Here is a 15,202-nt window from a genome sequence, read left to right on the forward strand (position 1 = left end):
GCATTCAAACTGTCACAAAATACGGGAGATTTATTGAGTTAAGAAAAGAGATCAAATCTCGACTCCGTGAATTCGTCTATTTCCTTAATGATTTTTTAAACGTTTTCTATCTTCATCTTATCGTTTATATCGATTTCCGTTTCATGATTTTCAATCAGGATTTTCGCAGTCCTAAAATCTTAACTCAATAAATCCGCTTTTTGCTTATCGCTTAAATCGGATTGAATATTGCAAACAATATTTCTAAGAAAACGATTTTGTAAAACGTTTTTTAAATCGATCTGAAACGATTTGCAAACCCTCTTTATTTATTCTGCAAAACGTTTTGATCTATTACACGAATCATATAAGAAAATGATTTACGCGACAGTCTCTGACAGGTTCGCGATCTCGTTTTTCTAGATATAAAAACGAAATATTTTTATAGCGTTTAAGAATGTCTTTAAGATGAGTTCTGCGAACGACTATTAAACGTTTAAGAACACCTTACGCGATTCTGAAAACGTTTATTGTGCCTTAAAAGTTTTAATCGAGTTACAAAATTTAAACTCGTAAGATAAGTCTTGTAAAAAATGAATAAATCTTAGAAAACTGAGTTCATAAGACTTTTAAATAAATCTTAGAAGATTGAGTCCATAATATATTTGAAAAAATCTTAGAAAATTGAGTTCATAATATTTTCGAATAAATTTTAGAAGATTGAGTCCAAATAACTATTATGGATAAATCCAAAAGATTGCATTCATATAGATAAATCAATATAAACAGATTGTGTCTAAATGATTATAAATTTTTGAATAAATCTAAATCTTAAAGATTAAAGATTGCGTTCAAATAATCATGAAATATCTAGTTATACAAACATGTCCAATGAGACGACAACCCTGATTGGGAATGGTCATCCATTTGGATTGTCTTCATGTGAAGATTTGTATATGCTTAGTACAGCTACTATACAAGTTTATATGGAGTTGAATACTTTCATGGAACTTTGAGTAAAGCTACAACAAGGCTGGCGAATGTTGTAGCAATATTGGTTTACATAGAGACAATATGAAATCTCAAACCAATTTGACAAATGGAATATTTATATATGTGAAGTGTAGTTTTGGGTCAAAGTTCCATAACATAATGGAATATTTATATATGTGACAACTTAAATGTGAATAAATGTGTTCTTAAGAGAATTAACATTATTCCTCATAAGAATTGCTCCTTATTCATAGAATCCAATAAAGTTGCGGAACAAAAGTATGAATGCAAGCATGCATAATCATGATTTATCTCATGAAATGTGGGGGGAGGGTTGCTTACCACATTCAAACATTGGAAAAAGCCTATATAATTTGAAAAGGTAATGTACATTCATGCACATATCTCAAAGTGTGGGGGTGCTTAGCAAAAGTTGAAAAACTAGCTCCCATAAAATGTCAAAATTAGACCTAAAAACTGTGATCTCAAATCAGCTGACGACCTTATGGATATATACCAAAGATTCAATATGAGATTAAGTTTTAAAATCATCGAAGGGAATGGGTTTATTGCCTATTACTAAGAAGATGTTTGATGGAAATCCCACCAACGCGATTGGAGATCCCAAGAGGTCGGTTCAAAGGGACAAATAAGTTAAACATAATCTGATTAAAGCACTGAAAATTACTCAGATCCCAAGATGATAACAGTACTCCCGTAAGTATAAGGTTAAACATTGGCTTTTAATGAGATAATACCATGGCCTTCATATACATGTACATGAAGTATAACATGGTACTTTCTGTGTATAAGATAAGTGCTTGTGGTAATCACCTAATGAGTGTGAAATGAGACCGTTTCTAGGAGGATGAATTTCAGACTATACTCTCCAAGTTCACTCATGACTAACAGGCAAGTTCATGGCCAAAATGAACACAATAGAGAACTTCACTCTACGAGAAAAAACAGCTGTGTTGTATCTGTTGACTCGGTTTACACAAAACTTCAGGTTGTTCAAGAAATCATATTCACCTCCTGAAATGTAGATCCGACATGTATTAATAATGAGTGGTTCAAGGCTGGAATACGCTACTACCTCATATACAATTTGTTTTTCGCTTATACTCTCGAAAAGTCTGTATGTCTAGTCTGGTGTTAAGTCTAGCTAGTAGAGTCTGTCATGTCTGCATATTCTACCGAGTCTGCATATGTCTAGAATAATTTCTATTCATGTGGGGGATTGTTGAAATTAATTTTTTATAAGCCTAACAGACTGAGTAAAAAAATGAATAAATGTGAATAGAATTTTTATAAGCTTAATGGGATGTGTAAAAATCTGTTTATTATGAAGTAATATGGGTATTTGAATTATGGAAAAAGGATTAATCTTACAAAATTACTCTCAAATAATTATGGAATGTTTCCAATATTATATAAGAGAAATGTAAATATTGCGTTCAAATAGTTGTAGAATATTTCCTATAATGTGTTTGGATAAATGCAAAGTTGCATCCAAATAATAATGAAATACTTCTCAATTAATTATGTTATGTTTCTATAATAATTATGGAATACTTCTACTCAGAATATTCTTTTACTTTTTCACAAGATTATCAGATTATGTCTTGGTGATCAAGTAACTCATACTCATATAAATAGACATCTAGTCTCTTCATTCTAAACAAACAGATAAAAGCAAACACCAAAGCTTCCAGCAAATAATCTCTCTTAGTTTTCTAGTTTTAAAGTAAGTGTCTTGAAAGCATTCGTAGTAGTTACAGTTCGTTTGATTATGTTTCGGGTGTTGCGAAACAGTTTTGTCACGGTTGTATCATGGGATTCATAGATCGCATTCAAACTGTCACACAATACGAGTGATTTATTGAGTTAAGGAAAGAGATAAATCTCGACTCCATGAATTCGTCTATTTCCTTAACGATTTTTTAAACGTTTTCTATCTTCATTTATCGTTTATATCGATTTCTGTTTCGTGATTTTCAATCAGGATTTTCGCGGTCCTATCAATTAAGCAAAAGAACCCGAGAGAAGTGTGCACTTTCTGCAGCTTATATCGTTTTCGTGTATATACCATCATTAGTTAGTTAATCAATTCTACAACATTTTCATACTCTTCTTTTTTATCATGTGCTTTTCTTTATTGAAATGGAATTATAATTGGCATATTACCCTAACTTAATCATAGGTAATCGAGTTTAAGAACAAACAAAATTTAGAAAAAGTGAGACAAAAATTGACGTCCGTAAAAAGTTTTTGGTGAATTTATCATTAGACCTTAGTGCTCGAACTGGTGGTTGAAATTTTGAAAAACAGGTCGGATTAAACTTCAGTTTTTTTAATTAGTTTATGTTGAATCTGAGGAATACCTAGCGTCAGGATTATGTATCCCATATGAATTATTTGAAATAATCATAATTTTCAAATAACAACTGATAATTACGTGTGTCAAAAAGAATATATCATGATTAGACCATGATGTTGAATATATACTTGAATTACTTGTTGTACAGTTTCTTTTTCCACTTCTACTTGTTGCATATATCACTCGGCGCATCACACATCAAGTCCCAAAAGAGATTTGTTGTTTGGATGCTTGTTGTCCCATTATGTTAGACTTTTCCTGGCTCTTCTTCTTCATATTAATGCAAGTTTGCTAAATAAACCCATCGTAGTTATAATATTCAAATACTATAGGGTTTACAATAATGATGTCTAATGTATGCTTTCTTTTGATGGGACCTTGCTTGCACTGGCCGTCAAAGGAGAGAAATTAGCCAGGTCAAAACTAGTGACAAAATAAAATTAGGTCAAAATTAAGATCGAGATGATTGAAGCAGGTACGAGAGGGAAGAAAGGTCGAAAAAGAGAATGAAACTGGTATATTCTCAAGAATATGCCTGTCCACTTATAAATTTTTGTAAATCAAAATAACATTAACCAATCAAAAGTCAAAACTAACAACTCGGACATTCCATTGTTTTACAAAAGAGCTATCTACCATTGGATATATCAATGGACTAATAATGTACAAGTTATCTTCGCATATGTTCAAGATCTCGCTTTTGAATTTAAAGGCTACCAAAAGTGGGATGTGCCTAAGGGTGGACACTAACAAGCTCACGAATCTAATGCGTTCACTGTGGCTGTAGCAGTACAGACTGGACGCTCGCAGCAAACTATATTTCATCACCATTTAACATTTGTTGTTAACGGTTAGTTTATAAAGTAAATGGTTATAAAATGTGAAATGTGCATAGCATGCTTGTTATCTCATTTTATCGTGGAATGCTTGTTATTCAGCATCTTCACTCAACATATGTTATTAATTGCTTCAATTTTTTTTTTCTTGTTATAAATGGAAGATTTTAGCCAGCAAAAGTGTAAAACCCACTAGTTATTAGAGTAGCAAATATTTTTATCATAGTTAATACGTCTATGACTAAACATAATTGAAATGGTAGAGAAACCCAAATTTTCATCTTGATCCTTAGAGTGAAAATCAATTCTAGTTGTTCGAATGTAATTTTACTTCTTCTGTTCACCCCCCACGATGTTTTGTCTCATCCGGTGCATCCTTGATTCCTGATTTTACTATGCGGGCCATTAGTCAACAAATGTATGTTTTTTGTTGTTACAATAGGTTCCAACTTAATATATGTATAACATGTAAGATAATCGCGTCAGTATAATGTATATAGAAGCAGCATATTTACGCATGCATGTTTATTAATGTATTACGGGGGACTTTTATCTCCATTTTCGTTGCCATCATTATACAAGTCAGCATCGGCCAACCGTATGACTAGAATTTTCAAACTAGGCAATATACCGTCTTCGTTCATTGATGTTTAGGTTAAGTATATATTCAAATAAAATTCATCACATGCAGATGGTGTTATAAACGTGTGCAATTAATGTGATTCCACATCACTATTTAAACATTTAGTATAAGGCTATCTAACGTCTGGAGATACTCTAATAAAATAGTTGATATACTCTCTCCGTTCTAATGAAATACTCCATCCGTTTAAAATGTTACATACAATAGAACTTCTATAAATTAATACTCCATAAATTAATAATTTCTATAAATTGATAAATTTTGCCGGTCCCAACTTGGACCGATCCAAAATATGACACAAATTGATAAAATAATAAGATATACTTTTTAAACTCTCATGTAAATATATAGTCACATTAAAATCATAAATTAATAATCTATCTATGTATATATTTTATATAAGTACAAACTAAACATTATATTGTTGGTTTTATATTCACAATGAAAATACTTCTATTTTTCTTAACATTTCAATATATTTTAATAATATTTAGTAAAATTATATCGAAAACCACATAATAATTCTATGAAACATAAAAATATACACCAAATAAGATAATAAAACAATATGAAAGTAAAATTTCTAAAATTTAAATAATGTATATACAGTAAAATCAAATATTTTCCTATTTTATATAAAAAATATTCAAAAATATTTAAAAAATCTAAAAGAGGAAAATTTTATAAATTAATATCTCTATAAATTAATAAAATTTTAAAGTCCCAACATTATTAATTTATAGAGATTTTACTGTATTTTAGATTTTTCACATATTTTAATAAAATGCGTTAAATTTGCATAATTTTCTGTGATTATTTTTTTCCAAAATTTTAAGCCAATAAAAATCTAATAAGTGTAATTAAGTTTTTTGAAGTTTCCAATTAGTTAATAAAACATGCATTGAAAATGCAAAAAATAGATCTTTTTGAAATAATTTTTTTCTCTAAAATATGTAACTTTATGAAACGGAGTGAGTATGTTTTAAGAAATGTTGATGTTCCAATATATAAAATATTTTTATATTTTTAGATAAATTTTAATTTTATAAAAAAAAATATGTGATCAATCATATTTTATAATTTATTTTGTAATTGGTTGAGTAGTTTTTTATTTATATATTTAATGATATTTTAAATACAAATTTTTTTCTTAATATGTGTACTTTATCTAAAATATTTTATGTTTAAAAACGGAGGGAATATATTCTTGGGGTCTGTTTCAAATATGTGTATATTAGAATTTTGACACACATTAAAAATATATTGATTTTGATTCTTAATACATTTTTTCTAATTAACTATTTCCGCAACTTGTAAAAAATATAATTTAATAAACAAAATTATGTTTTACGAAATTTATAATTTACTATTAAGTAACACAAAATGTATTTTTGAAAAAAAAAATTATAAAGCGTGTATGTTTTGAAGTGGAGGAAGTATTGTTTTATTTCATTTTAACGTTCCTTGTGTTTAGCACACTTAACATTAGTAACAGAAACATTTTCAGAATACCTTTCCATTATTCTTTATCAATTGATGTTGAGTTGGAAACTCATGATTTTTAAGACTGGTAAGTGATATAGACATATAGTAGTTACACAAATCAAGCTTGGTTATACAATTTCAATAATTTTGTAATGTAGTTTCTAGATCGAATCTTGACCATGAACTTGCTCAGGCCCGGACAGAAAAAGCACAAATAAATTTTGGTCTCAGCGTATCCAAAATTTAACTGTATTCATACATAACATCTGTTTTTTTTTTCCAATATTTACAATAGTTGCATCTTTGATTGATAAATAAATAAATAAATATATATATTGTTGGGATTCATCAGTACCTACGTCAGAGAATCCATCATTGACTGCGTCAGGATTTGGTGATGGAAATCAAACAAGATTGAGTAACTTAAACCAAGACAAATACGTCATGTTAGGAAAATGAAATGTCACTTTTATGGAGATATGAAAGTCGACAGGATCCTGGAAATATTACTTTCATGAAGTAATGGAATTTGCAAGTATTTTGGAATATTTCCTAATAGGTTTATGGAAAGGGGCGAATGCCCTAATCCGACTAAGTTAACCTAATAGACTCCTACTATATAAGAGGAGCTCGTGTATACTCTTTCTCCTTTGTCAAAGAAAAGACATAGCTTGGTTTGTGAGCTTTGGTTGTGAGAGAAAGAGAGGTTTTATATTCTTTGTACTTGAGATTATAGTGGATTGCCTCTTGCCAGACCCCAATGGACGTAAACCATTCTAGGTGAACCACTGGGTAAACAATTTCTTGTGTCCATCTTCTATCTTTTCCGCATTCTTCTTCCTATCTCGACTATTCTACAAACTCAACTTTCTTACTTACGTTGTCAAGTTCGTCAGATAGTGTATCAGCGAGTTTGTGTGTTTGATTATGGTTCTTGAGTCAAACAGTTTCGTCGTTGTGGTTCAACAAAGTGGTATCAGAGCCAGGTTGGTGTCGTTGTCAATGGCGAAGTCAAGAATTAAGGTGGAACGTTTTAATGGGAAGGGTGACTTCTCATTGTGGAAGAAGAGGATGCTTGCACATCTGTCTGTCCTTGGTTTAAAGGATGTGTTAGAAGAGTCTATGTCACCTTCTGCGTAGTGATGAGAAAGGATGAAGACGAAGATGTATTCAGGGAGAGGTTGGTGAAAGAGGAAGCCGAAAGGCTTGAAAGATCAGAGAAGGCGATGAATCTGATCATTCTCAATGTTGGAGATCATGTGCTAAGGAAAATCGAGTTGTATACGTCAGCTGCTTCTACATGGTCTACACTGGAGAGGTTATATCTTTCGAAGACTCTACCGAATAGAATTCACTTGCACCACAAATTCTATACCTTCAAGATGGTCGATACTCGGAGTATGGATGAGAATATCGATGACTTCTTGAAGATTGTCTCTTACATGTCAAGCGTGAATGTAACTGTGTCAGAGGAGGTACAAGCGATTCTGATCTTGAATTTGCTTCCTTCACGGTTCAACTCTCTCAAGGAAACGCTTAAGTACGGCAAGGATACATTGTCGTTGGAAGAGGTGACAAGTGCAGCAAGGTCTAAAGATCAGGATCTGAAGTCCTCTACGGCTTCACATGATTGTGGTGAAGGATATTATGCTAGAGGAAGGACTGAGAAAAGGGATCCTGTGAGGAAAGAAAAGGGCAAGTCTAGATCGATCTCAGGGTCTAGGATAACTTGCTGGTTCTGCAAGAAAAAGTGGCACACCAAGAGGGAGTGCTACGCCTACAAGAAAAAGAATGGCGGAGGAGAAGACGAAGCTGAAGCAGCCGTTGTGATAAATCGTGAATCAGCGGATGATGCACTGTCGGTAGCAGATATGTGGCATCATGATAAGTGGGTGATTGATTCTGGATGCTCCTACCACATGACGTGTAGGAGAGATTGGTTTCACACGTTTGAAGAGTTGGCTTCAGGACAAGTTCTTGTTGTTAATGATTATGCGGTTGGAGTGCAAGGGATTGGTACAATCAACATCAAAGCTTATGGTGGTTCTGTCAAGATGCTCACGAATGTCAGGTATATTCCGAAATTAAGAAAGAACTTGATATCTACTAGAACCTTGGATGTGTTTGGCTTTGTGCATAGTTGTGGACATGGGAAGACTAGGTTTTACAAGCATGGTAAACTAGCTCTTCAGGGAACCTTGTCTGGGTCATTGTACCTGTTAGATGGTGAGACTGTGTCAGGTGAAGTAAACAACAGTGTCATGAAAAAACCATCTATGGATGAGACAGTCTTGTGGCATAGACGTCTTGGGCACATGAGTATGAAGAATCTACAGATTCTTACCTGGAGAGGGGTGATCGATAAGAGGAAGATTGGAGTTTTGGAGTTCTGTGAGAGATGTGTGATGGGGAAGCAGAAGAGGTTGAGCTTCAACATCGGAAGACATGATACAAGTGAAGCTCTTAGGTATGTACATGCTGATTTATGGGGATCTCCAAATGTGACGCCAAGTCTGTCAAGGAAACAATATTTCCTATCTATTATCGATGATTACACAAGGAAGGTCTAGGTATAATTCCTAGCTGCTAAGGAGAAGCCTTTAGTAAATTCTGTGAATGGAAGAAGTTGGTGGAGAATCAAGTCAAGAAGAAGGTGTGTTGTCTTAGAACAAACAATGGACTTTAATTCTGTAACACAGAGTTTGACAACTTCTGTAAGCACCATGGAATCAAGAGACATAGGACTTGTGCATATACACCACAACAGAACGGTGTAGCTGAACGTATGAACATGACTCTGATGGAGAAGGTGAGGTGCCTTCTGGTTGAGTCGGGTCTAAAGGAACAATTCTGGGCTGAAGCTGTGTCTATGTCATTGTATGTGACAAACAGGAGTCCATCTTCTGCAATAAATGGGAACATTCCGGAGGAACTTTGGTTGGGCAAAAATCCCGGTTATATGCACCTAAGAAGATTTGGATATGTGGTTTACATCCATGCAGATCAGGGAAAGCTCAAGGCCATAGCTAAAAAGGAAATCTTCGTCAGCTATCCATCAGGTGTGAAAGGATACAAAGGTTGGCTTCTTGAAGAGAAGAAGTGTGTTATAAGCAGGAATGTGTTATTTGCAGAAGATAAAGTCTACAAGGATTTGAGTGTCTGTGAGGTTAAAGCAGATGTCACAGAGAAGCTAAGAAATCAGACTGTGCTAGAAGAAACAACAGGATTTGTTAGAACCGGAATTTGGACCTTCAGGTGGAGCTGTTGACGAAACAGCTGAAGTAGCTGTTGACGTAAATGATGAACAAGGTGAATGTCTTGAAGGATATCAGCTAGTAAGGGATAGAGTTCGGAGAAGAATAGTGCCACCTGCACGGTACTCTGACTCGGAGGATATAGCAGCGTTTGCGCTATATGTAGCTAATGACGTATGTGCCGAGGAACCTCAAGACTATCATGGAGCGATGAACATCAAAGAGATAAGTCAGTGGGATGAAGCATGTAGTGAAGAGATGACTTCACTGGATAAGAACCAAACCTGGAAGCTTGTGAGAAGGCCTAGTAAGCGTAATAGGCTGCAAGTGGGTTTTTAAGTTGAATTCTGGTATACCTAGTGTTGAGAAGCCTAGATTCAAGGCTCAGTTAGTTTCTAAGGGATACTCTCAAAGGGAGGGTATTGACTATCAAGATGTGTTTTCACCTGTCGTGAAACATGTGTCCATAAGGTTCATGTTGTCAAATACAGTGAACCAGGATTTGGAGCTTGTGGAACTTGATGTAAAGACTGTGTTTCTTCATGGTACACTTGAAGAAGAGATTTACATGGAGCCACCAGAGGGATTTCAGGTTAAATGGAATGATGATCACATTTGTCTACTTCAGAAGGCTCTTTATGGACTAAAGCAGGCAGCAAGATAATGGAACAAGTGTTTTGATCAGTTTGTGGTTAGTCATGGATTTATGAAGAGTGAATATGATCACTGTGTCTACATCAAGAAGTTAACCAATGGTACATACATCTATCTACTGTTATATGTGGATGATATGTTGGTTGCGTCAAAGGATGCAGCAGAGATCATAAAGGTGAAGCAGCTACTCAGCAGCATATTTGAGATGAAGAACTTGGGTCCAGCAAGACGAATTTTGGGAATGGATTTTGAGAGAGATCGTGTGAAGGGAATTCTGACACTATCTCAATCTAGTTATATCAGGAAGGTTCTCAAGGTATCCGACATGGATGAGTCAAAGAGTGTGTCAACGCCTGTTGGTGCACATTTCAAATTGTCTGCCTTAGACGATGCTGAAGCAGAGACAAGTATGGAGGATATTCCATATGCTAATGCTATCGGAAGCATAATGTATAATATAATAAGCATGAAGTGTGATCTGGGATATGCATTGGAGTTGGTTAGCAGGTTTATGAGTAAGCCTGAGATGGTTCATTGGACTGCGGTTAAGTGGGTATTAATGTACCTGAAGGGAACACAAGATCTGAAACTGTGCTTCAGGAAGAATGAGGTATTTAAGGTTGAAGGTTTCTGTGATTCTGATTTTGCTTCAGATCTGGACAAGAGAAGGTCGATCTCAGGTTATGTTTTCATGCTGGTGGTAATACAATCAGCTGGCGATCAAGTCTACAAAGTGTAGTGGCTCTGTCAACGACTGAAGCAGAGTATATGCCGCTGGTTGAAGCGGTCAAAGAAGGAATATGGTTTAGGGGCTTAGCGGAGGAGCTTGGATTCAAGCAAGACACAGTGGAGATATCGTGTGAATCTCAAAGTGCATTGTGTCTAGCCAAGAACAATGTGTATCATGAGAGGACTAAGCACATCAGCAGAAAGATGCACTTCATCAGGAATATTATCGCTCAAGGTGATGTAAGTGTGAAGAAGATCTGTACTTCTAAGAATCCCGCTGATATATTAACCAAGGTTGTTATGGTTAAGAAGTTTGAGGAAGCGGTGGACTTCCTTTGGATGTCTGAACACTGAGGAGCATTCGGCATCGCCTGACAAAGTACGAGTTTGATTAACCTAAGTAGTGGATCATGTTTGATGTCATCAAGGTGGAGTTTGTTGGGATTCATCATTGGCTACGTCAGAGAATATATCATGGACTGCGTCATGATTTGGTGATGGAAATCAAACAAGATTGAGTAACTTAAACCAAGACAAAGACGTCATGTTAGAAAAAGGAAATGTCACTTTTATGGAGATATGGAAGTTGGCAGTATCCTGGAAATATTACTTTCATGGAGTTATGGAAGTTACAAGTATTTTGGAATATTTCCTAATAGGTTTATGGAAAGGGGTGAATGTCCTAATCCGACTAGGTTAACCTAATAGATCTCGTGTGTACTTTTTCTCCTTTGTCCAAGAAAAAACCTATCTTGGTTTGTGAGCTTTGGTTGTGAGAGAAAGAGAGGTTCTATATTCTTTGTACTTGAGATTATAGTGGATTGCCTCTTGCCAGGTCCCCGTGGACGTAAACCATTCTAGGTGAACCACTGGGTAAACAATTTCTTGTGTCTATCTTCTACCTTTTCCGCATTCTTCTTCCTATCTCTATTATTCTACAAACTCAACTTTCTTACTTACGTCGTCGAGTTCATCAGAGAGTGTATCAGCGAGTTTGTGTGTTTGATTCTGATTTTTGAGTCAAACAGTTTCGTCGTTGTGCACCACGACTTATCGCTGCTGCTCACGCCCGCCAAACGATAATGTCCACAGAACCAAAACCCCACGACTTCATCACCCGATAGGAGGGAACTCTACTCGGTGCACACAACCTTCGGATACAGATATGATGCATTCAGCACCCACTTACTCCCAGATAGAAGCCCATACATACTCTCAACCAACATTAAGCTTTAACCGATGAACCACTCCGGAAAGACTCATAGAATAATAAACGAACGGCAAACGACCATTGAGACACCACCATACGAACCAAATCTGCTACTTAAACCTTTACAAAATACTAAAACAGAACTACTTTAACTGCATCCGCAATACACTCAAACTCTGAACTTGGACACCATCCAAACGGACTTCTGAACCAAAGCTAGAGAAGAAGTGAGAAACCTAACCGTGAAAATCATAAGCGATGTGGAGATTGAGTCCATACAAACTCCAGATCCGTCCACATCTTCCATGGAACCCACCAAAAGAGACGTCAATAGCTAGAGTATGAAGAGACGAGTCCATCCCCGGTGGCGGTGAGAGAAACAGACCACCAAAGAGGGAGATCGAAGGAAGAATAGCTGCTGTAGCTTTAGGTCAAAAAGAGTGGCCACTCTAAAGCTGCTCAGATACCACTCAAAAAGAGTAGATTTATATACTTTACTAAACTAATTAAATTACGAAAAAAAAAAAATAAAGGAAAAGAACAGAGATAATTTTTTTTTCCCAATAATTTCTGAAAGAAGAAATAAATAAATACAAACAACAGGAAGAATCTAACTAAGAAAAAAATAAAAAAAATATCTGCAACAAGTAAATGGAATATAATGGGCGCCTCTACCTCTTGCCGCATAACAAGAGAGGTCGCGTCCTCATGCTCACTTCTGGAGATTCTTCTTGGCCTTCTTTCTTTCCACCTTGGCCTTTTTGCATATTGCATTTTATATACAATTAAGGTTTCCATTATATGCGGTTTCTATTATAGTTTGACACAAACATATTGATCAAAAGATATCGTAAATGATAGGTATTTGATAAATTTAATTAGTCTATATGCACTACAAGAGAACATACCATATTCCGATAAAAATATTTCCTACAAAATGCATTGTCAGAAAATTACCAACCATGTACTGAGAAAATGGCGAGGAAGACAAAAAAATCGTAGAAGCAGGGCGGCCCAGGACATGAAATATCTTGGTTTATAGTTTTTCAACGTTTAAAAGGCCTAAATATGTTTAGCTGTTTCAAATATTTCGTAACTTGTTGAGCATATAAATCAATACTCAAATCTATACAGTTAAAATAGAAATCATGATTTTTTTCATGTGTGATTTTTTTTATTTAGACCATCCGTAAAAAATTTTACATACCTTAATTATAATATCTTTTAATATCTTTATTTTATCTAAATATTAATAAATATATTTAACAATGTCTAACAAAATCTTTCAAATATCTTTTAGAATCTTTTTAAAACATATTTTTTGAAATTAGCTAATTAAAATTTAATTATCAAAAAGTATAAATAGAAACTAAATTTTAGTTTAGTTTTGGTTGCATGGAAAAATTAATAATTATATATAATACTTTTAATAATATTTTAATGATAATAACAATTTTAAATTGATTTAATTTTAAAAATTAAATTTAAAAATAGTTTAAAAGATGTTTTTAAACAGAAATATTCATTTCTATTTCTAATTTAAAGATAAAATATCTTATCTATTTAGCACATAAATTATGACTTATTTCATATATGATTTTTTTTTTTTTAATTTTGACACTTATAAGTCATATATTTAAATGCTTTTACTATGTAATCTATATATATAAAGAAATGTTTCTTTCGCTCCTAGAGCATCCACATCAGATTCCATGTCACTAATTCGGAGTCTGTAGTGACGACACGTGTCACGATCAATCAAAAGACAATGTTTCATTAATTTTTGAGTTTAATGGGTTTTATGTGTTTACTACGGTCCAAATACACCTTCTCTAAAAAAACTGTGTACGAAACTTATGGAAAGTGGCTGTCGAGCAACAATTCCCGTTCAGTCAACTGTCAATAGAAATCCAATCGGCGACGAACGATTCGATCAATGTCAGTTGGAAGCCAAAAAGACTTCTTTAATCTGGCGCCGTTACGGAAATTAACTTGGTTCATGCATCTTCATTAACATTCACATTAATACCTACTCTCTACTTCTCACACGATTTCACATTCAATGAATCTCTTCATTCGTTCTTTTGTGTTAATCTTTCATTATAAATATGAAGGTTTTCTTCCAACAAAATCATCAGTTCATTTCTCTTAATAAACAACACAAAAGGGTGATGAAATTTTTTTTTGTTAAGCCCATAGTTGTACTCAATGGATTGTGAACAGAAAAGTGATAAGAAACAGAAAAAATAAGATGAGAAACAGAATAAACAGAGAAGAAGAGAAAAGAGGAAGACGGTAGAAGAGGTGAGATGACTTTTTTTAGTGAACTTTTTCTTTAAAAGATCTATTTATCTTTAGCTCATAATAATTTCCAACATATTGGTGTTGATTTTTCATTACTGTGGTTCTCTAAAAGGTTGTTGGCCCTGATCTCAAGGATACAACAGTTAGTGCAGACACTTATGGATATAAAATCCTGTGTGAGTATGCATGATTGTGATTTGTGAGTATATTTCAATTACATCTTTTCCATACCGACTACTGGACTGTGAATTCTATTCAACTTGGCTGCTTTTGTGTCTCCAAAATTGGCTGAGTTTTGATATATTCATAAAATGCATTTTTCTTATTATATACTTCTAAGTTTGAGTCTGCATATATCACAATAAAATGAGAACGGTGGACGAATGAGCTGAGTGTGGAATACTAAACATGTTCTTACATGAAATTGAAGCGTTGTAGTTTTGTCTAAACACTAACTTATGCCTTATTTAGAGCACTCACTTCCCATAACATATATATTCTCTTCTCGACAAATGGCACCTGCTAACCTAATTAAAAAAACAATCACATCGTTGACACATTTGAAATAAAATTCGTCCAACCGCACCTCCTATTTCGGAAAAAACAACTAAAACTAATACGATATGAAAAACAATAGTTTCAAATATATATATATGAAAATAATGTTTCATTTGACATCAACCTAAAATAATATTTTAACACCTAATTAATAATATAATATCAAAAGCATAAATT

General features: G+C 34.0%; 1 long non-coding RNA gene across 1 annotated transcript; it reads right to left on the reverse strand.

The window, feature by feature from the left end:
* Positions 1-3,402: 3,402 nt before the first annotated feature.
* Positions 3,403-13,230, reverse strand: LOC125584515. The gene is made up of 2 exons (XR_007321432.1): positions 12,405-13,230; positions 3,403-4,572 (listed from the first exon to the last, which is right to left on the reverse strand). It is a non-coding gene; the product is annotated as an uncharacterized LOC125584515 (long non-coding RNA).
* Positions 13,231-15,202: the final 1,972 nt, after the last annotated feature.

The sequence above is a fragment of the Brassica napus genome, chromosome C3 (genome assembly GCF_020379485.1).
Source record: "Brassica napus cultivar Da-Ae chromosome C3, Da-Ae, whole genome shotgun sequence".
Taxonomy (NCBI): Eukaryota; Viridiplantae; Streptophyta; class Magnoliopsida; order Brassicales; family Brassicaceae; genus Brassica; species Brassica napus.